Source organism: Leguminivora glycinivorella, chromosome 14 (assembly GCF_023078275.1).
Source record: "Leguminivora glycinivorella isolate SPB_JAAS2020 chromosome 14, LegGlyc_1.1, whole genome shotgun sequence".
NCBI classification, from domain to species: Eukaryota; Metazoa; Arthropoda; class Insecta; order Lepidoptera; family Tortricidae; genus Leguminivora; species Leguminivora glycinivorella.
In genome coordinates, this window is record NC_062984.1 from 5235526 (window position 1) to 5242500 (window position 6975).

Genomic DNA, 6975 nt, shown 5'->3' on the forward strand with positions numbered 1-6975 from the left:
AAACTGCTGTGTTGTGTTGACGCAACAGATGTGCTTTTTTTTATGTTCTACGGTAGGTAGGTAGGCAAACAGTGAGAATGCTCTGCTAGTTGGGCATTTTCGCGAAAACAATCACAAAAATATTTTTCTCATAGGGTAGGTGAATTTTATGTTTTCCTACTCAGAATCACGAGCCCTTTCGATCTAGGATTAAAAGAAAAGAGACAAAAAAGAGTCCCACAATTTTCTACTGTTTTGCATACTTTCCAACACTATGTAACCGGTGCACAAAGTGTTTTTCAAAAATTATTTATTTTTTTACCTAGTACGATGAAAAAGGCTCATGATTCTGAATAGGAAAAACATTACATTTACCTATTTTCGAAAAAAAAGTTCGCGATTTTTTCGCGAAAATGCCCACTTTAAGCACTAAGCTCCAGTCATTAACCAGAATTTGACAAAATGTATTTCTTGAAATCGAAATCATAGCTATGTTAACACGATCGTGATGTTTGTTGCTATGTCTCTATAACTAGGCGTTAAATTAATTATTTTAAACAATCAAATGTATTTCAATTTAACAGACCGTGGTACATTGATAAACATTTATTGGGTGAGGAAATACCAAAAATTTTTTCAGTACAGATTTTTGACCCTTTTTCAATGTATGTCTTATATTATTAATTACTGTCTAATTAAACGAAAAAAAAATAGTACCATATTTTAATGCGACTTAAAAACCCGCAAAAAAAAATATTTAAAGTTTACTTTTACGTGATCAGGCAAAAACAACATCAACCACACAGATGTCATATATACCATAGATCAAGCAAACGTATCTACTTAGCGTGTCAAATGAACTCAGTGAAATCCACTGAGTTGTCCGTCTTTACTCGCAGCTTGCAGCTTTCGGGCGTCAATTTTTGTAAGTTGAAGTCAACCAAAACATAAAAAATGCCTCGTTACGTGATATTCAATTGCAACAACACAAAAATTATGAACAATCAAGAGCCTGAGACATATTTAAAATTACAGGCAAGAATCAACTTCAGTACAAAATTTGACACGCTCGGCCCCTATACAAATATATGAATTTGTTTCTTCTATCTAAATTAAGTTCTGTGATCAACCATATTAATCTATAGAATATCTATGACATGACATGACGTAAGTCGATTTAGAAAAAATATTTGACATTGTCACAGGTAGCCGAGCAACGACTATGAATTTTAATACAATAGAGGTTGCTTCTATGGAGATTAGATTAGTACCTCTAATTTCCATAGTTGATTTGAATTATGTGACGTCACTCCATTGGCCAACACCGTTTTCGGAGTCCATAATTAAAAAAAAACCTTACACACATCTTTAATTAAAAATACGCAGTCATCACGCACTTTTAATCCCCGCAAGCTATGAATATTGATTTCTTAAGTCAAATGCTACAGAAAACAATAACTTGATGTGCCAAAATCGATACGAGTCTAGTAGCCTATTTACTATTAGTTCGCAAATTAGATTATTAGTACATTACTTTTCAGGTCGAAACTTCAAAGGGCCATATGTACTGAAAAACGTCGTACGATACACTTGCGAAGAGAAAATTCGTTACTTGTGTCGATTCAAAACTTATCGCCACTCGTTTCAAATTTCCTCTTTTTCACACTTGTATCGTAATGTACTATTTTAGAAAACACCTTCTGTTAAAAAATAGTAGGGTATTCATACATATGTATTTGACAATAGGTCGTGGTTGTTAAAAAGATTAGGACTTTTATGAGCTACTTTATCGTTAGTTGACCGAAAGTGTGTTGTTGTATATACAGGGTGGAAAAATCGAATGCCACATGGATGGCAACTACCTTAAATATTGTAAATAGCACATTTTGTGTAAGGGAGACTTTCTTTTGCTTTTAAAAACAATAAATTCTGCATTTAAGGATTTATGAAAAATCGCTTCCCTCAGTCGGGACTCGAACCGGTCAAATGTGACAAAAAATAACGTGCCGTATTTTATGATACAGATTGGAAGGGTTACTGATAAGGTTCATTTTTCTCCAAATAACAAATACAATCAGAATAACGGAAGGCCATGAAAATTTGGCACATTATTTGGCACGTTATTTTTTGTCACATTTGACCGGTTCGAGTCCCGACTGAGGCAAGCGATTTTTATAAATCCTTAAATGCAGAATTTATTGTTTTAAAAACAAAAGAAAGTCTCCCTTACACAAAATGTGCTATTTACAATATTTAAGGTAGTTGCCATCCATGTGGCATTCGATTTTTCCACCCTGTATATTACCCTGTTAGGTATAGTAAGTATGACCACTTTAGTTTCGAGCTAGTTTTAGAAAGGGAAGTGATTAAAAATGTTGGTTTTAGTTCGCCTTGACCAGGTTACAGTTTGGTTAGGTGTGTTCAAAATTTGATAAATCTACTTATGAGTGGACATACGATTTTTTTGGCGTCCGTTGTATAGGTAGGTAATAATATGCTGTGTCGTTTGAAACCGCGATATTACCTGCAGTCATTGTTATTTTTATGTATTCAAATTATTTTTTAGATCCGTTTTCATACACCAATTTATGGGAATCACTTGTAATTTACGATTCAAACCCTACAGGTAGGGTTCCTAATATTCGGACGTCGCGTCGCAGCTCTCATCTTGTAAACCACGCGGTCATTACCATTATTTAGGGCTAGTCGTATCAGACATAGTTAACACACACGTAAACATTACGCGGTAAATCTATGGAAATTGCCATAAAAACGGCAGGAAGCACCACCTCTCCCGGATTAGGTACGTAAATAAATTAATAGTTTAAAAAACACTATAAAACACGCTTTTATAAATGCACGTAAAAGCCAAAAATAAACTATGGATCGTTCAAGTTGTCTCTATTTGTGAGCTGAAGTTTAAAAACTATGTGCTTTTAATTATAATATTTGATTGTAAAAGCGTGGGGCGCTGGAACAGGAAAGACTTTTTGTATAACTTGCTGATAAATCAAATTATGCTATGTTACGGGAAGGAGGTTACACAGATTGACGCGCTAACTGGAGTTGCAGCATGACTAGTAGGTTCTACATTAAACAGTCAAATCAATTAAAAGTCAGTGTTCAAAGCCTACTTTCGAGCCTGAGTTCGACAAACTGGTACCTATACCAGTTTGTCGAACTCAGACAAAATATGCGCTAGTAGCGAGGAGAGTCGACAGTCACCGACACTTAGAACGCCGCTTTTTTCCGGTAATCAAAGTACAAAAGGGGAAAGTGTCTACAGTGACAGGATGCAGAGTTCTTGTTCGTGGACGAGATATCTTTGGTTCTCTTTGGTAACCCTTAGGCGGCATATGTAAACGTTATGTTCTTATGCAACTTCATTCGCCAGGAAGTTCGGATTAGTATTTGTTTACAAGAAAGTCTTTCCTGTTCCAGCGCCCCACGCTTTTACAATCAAATATTATAATTAAAAGCACATAGTTTTTAAACTTCAGCTCACAAATAGAGACAACTTGAACGATCCATAGTTTATTTTTGGCTTTTACGTGCATTTATAAAAGCGTGTTTTATAGTGTTTTTTAAACTATTAATTTATTTTATACTTTTTAGTCATTAATAATGAAATACTTTTAACATTTATACATAAATTTATTTCAAGTAGGCGGATTTTACATGCCATTTGTGGCTTAACGTGTACTTATTGCTAATTGCTACTTAATAATAACTAGCGGCTACCTTCTTATTACGGTATTATCATAAAAATGTTTATATCTAGTAAGTTATCCGTAAAAGATAGACAATATAGACATGTGCCATCGCGGACATTTTGAAGACATTTAGAGAGACATACTTTCGCCATACATTGTTTTGAAGCTCTCAGCTAGTGGTATTTTGTTTGTTTCGATTAGAAAATTATTAGACTTAGGGCCGGTTGCATCAAACCGTCTGTCACCGTTAAAGCGTTCGTTAAATTTTATTGTATAGGAAGTTCCATAGACATCTGCTGCGTGACGATGATGTGTCTGTCAAATGTGGTTGATGCAACTGGCCCTTATATTGACCAGGATATAGACCGTGATTACCTTTTTGATTTTTGTCGAGCTAACGATATTTCACATTTCAACTAATTCAAACAAAATTTAAGTATTTCTTTTTTGCCGAGCCCCCCTTTGTTTGCTCTTAAAGGTCACAAGAAAACGCTAACCCAACTTATTTTAAATACAACGTTGATCTTTCTTTTATGCGGGGGGCTTCGCCCCCCGAGCCCCCTTTGTTTGCTCTTAAAGGTCACAAGAAAACGCTAACCCAACTTATTTTAAATACTACGTTGATCTTTCTTTCGTGCGGGGGGCTTCGCCCCCCGAGCCCCCCTTTTCTTTACTCTTAAGGATCACAAGAAAACCTTAACCCAACTTATTTTAAATACTACGTTGATCTTTCTTTCATGCGGAGGGCTTCGCCCCACGAGCCCGCCTTTGTTTGCTCTTAAAGGTCACTAGAAAACGCTAACCCAACTTATTCTAAATACTACGTTGATCTTTCTTTCATGCGGGGGGCTTCGCCCCCCGAGCCCCCCTTTTCTTTACTCTTAATGATCACAAGAAAACCTTAACCCAACTTATTTTAAATACAACGTTGATTTTTCTTTTATGCGGGGGGCTTCGCCCCCCGAGCCCCCCTTTGTTTGCTCTGAAAGGTCACAAGAAAACGCTAACCCAACTTATTTTAAATACTACGTTAATCTTTCTTTTATGCGGGGGGCTTCGCCCCCCGAGCCCCCCTTTGTTTGCTCTTAAAGGTCACAAGAAAACGCTAACCCAACTTATTTTAAATACTACGTTGATCTTTCTTTCGTGCGGGGGCTTCGCCCCCGAGCCCCCTTTTCTTTACTCTTAAGGATCACGAGAAAACCTTAACCCAACTTATTTTAAATGCAACGTTTATCTTTCTTTTATGCGGGGGGCTTCGCCCCCCGAGCTCCCCTTTGTTTGCTCTTAAAGGTCACAAGAAAAGGCTAACCCAACTTATCTTAAATACTACGTTGATCTTTCTTTCATGCGGGGGCTTCGCCCCCCGAGCCCCCCCTTTGTTTGCTCTTAAAGGTCACAAGAAAACGCTAACCCAACTTATTCTAAATACTACGTTGATCTTTCTTACATGCGGGGGGCTTCGCCCCCCGAGCCCCCCTTTTCTTTACTCTTAAGGATCACAAGAAAACCTTAACCCAACTTATTTTAAATACTACGTTGATCTTTCTTTCATGCGGAGGGCTTCGCCCCCCGAGCCCGCCTTTGTTTGCTCTTAAAGGTCACTAGAAAACGCTAACCCAACTTATTCTAAATACTACGTTGATCTTTCTTACATGCGGGAGGCTTCGCCCCCCGAGCCCCCTTTTCTTTACTCTTAAGGATCACAAGAAAACCTTAACCCAACTTATTTTAAATACTACGTTGATCTTTCTTTCATGCGGAGGGCTTCGCCCCCCGAGCCCGCCTTTGTTTGCTCTTAAAGGTCACTAGAAAACGCTAACCCAACTTATTCTAAATACTACGTTGCTCTTTCTTTCATGCGGGGGCTTCGCCCCCCGAGCCCCCCTTTTCTTTACTCTTAAGGATCACAAGAAAACCTTAACCCAACTTATTTTAAATACTACGTTGATCTTTCTTTCATGCGGAGGGCTTCGCCCCCCGAGCCCGCCTTTGTTTGCTCTTAAAGGTTACAAGAAAGCGCTAACCCAACTTATTCTAAATACTACGTTGATCTTTCTTTCATGCGGTGGGCTTCGCCCCCCGAGCCCCCCTTTTCTTTACTCTTAAGGATCACAAGAAAACCTTAACCCAACTTATTTTAAATACAACGTTAATTTTTCATTTATGCGGGGGGCTTCGCCCCCCGAGCCCCCCTTTGTTTGCTCTGAAAGGTCACAAGAAAACGCTAACCCAACTTATTTTAGATACTACGTTAATCTTTCTTTTATGCGGGGGGCTTCGCCCCCCGAGCCCCCCTTTGTTTGCTCTTAAAGGTCACAAGAAAACGCTAACCCAACTTATTCTAAATACTACGTTGATCTTTCTTACATGAGGGGGCTTCGCCCCCCGAGCCCCCCTTTTCTTTACTCTTAAGGATCACAAGAAAACCTTAACCCAACTTATTTTAAATACAACGTTGATCTTTCTTTTATGCGGGGGGCTTCGCCCCCCGGGGCCCCCTTTGTTAGCTCTTAAAGGTCACGAGAAAACGCTAACCCAACTTATCTTAAATACTACGTTGATCTTCCTTTCATGCGGGGGGCTTCGCCCCCCGAGCCCCCCTTTGTTTGCTCTTAAAGGTCACAAGAAAACACTAACCCAACTTATTCTAAATACTACGTTGATCTTTCTTTCATGCGGGGGGCTTCGCCCCCCGAGCCCCCCTTTGTTTGCTCTTAAAGGTCACAAAAAAACGCTAACCCAACTTATTCTAAATACTACGTTGATCTTTCTTTCATGCGGGGGCTTCGCCCCCGAGCCCCCTTTTCTTTACTCTTAAGGACCACAAGAAAATCTTAACCCAACTTATTTTAAATACAACGTTTATCTTTCTTTTATGCGGGGGCTTCGCCCCCCGAGCCCCCCTTTGTTTGCTCTTAAAGGTCACAAGAAAACGCTAACCCAACTTATCTTAAATACTACGTTCATGTTAAAAAAAGATCTTTCATGCGGGGGGCTTCGCCCCCCGTCCCCTCTTTGTTTGCTCTTATAGGTCACAAGAAAACGCTAAGCCTACTTATTCTAAATACTACGTTGATCTTTCTTTCATGCGGGGGCTTCGCCCCCCGAGCCCCCCTTTTCTTTACTCTTAAGGATCACAAGAAAACCTTAACCCAACTTATTTTAAATACAACGTTGATCTTTCTTTTATGCGGGGGGCTTCGCCTCCCGAGCCCCCCTTTGTTAGCTCTTAAAGGTCACGAGAAAACGCTAACCCAACTTATCTTAAATACTACGTTGA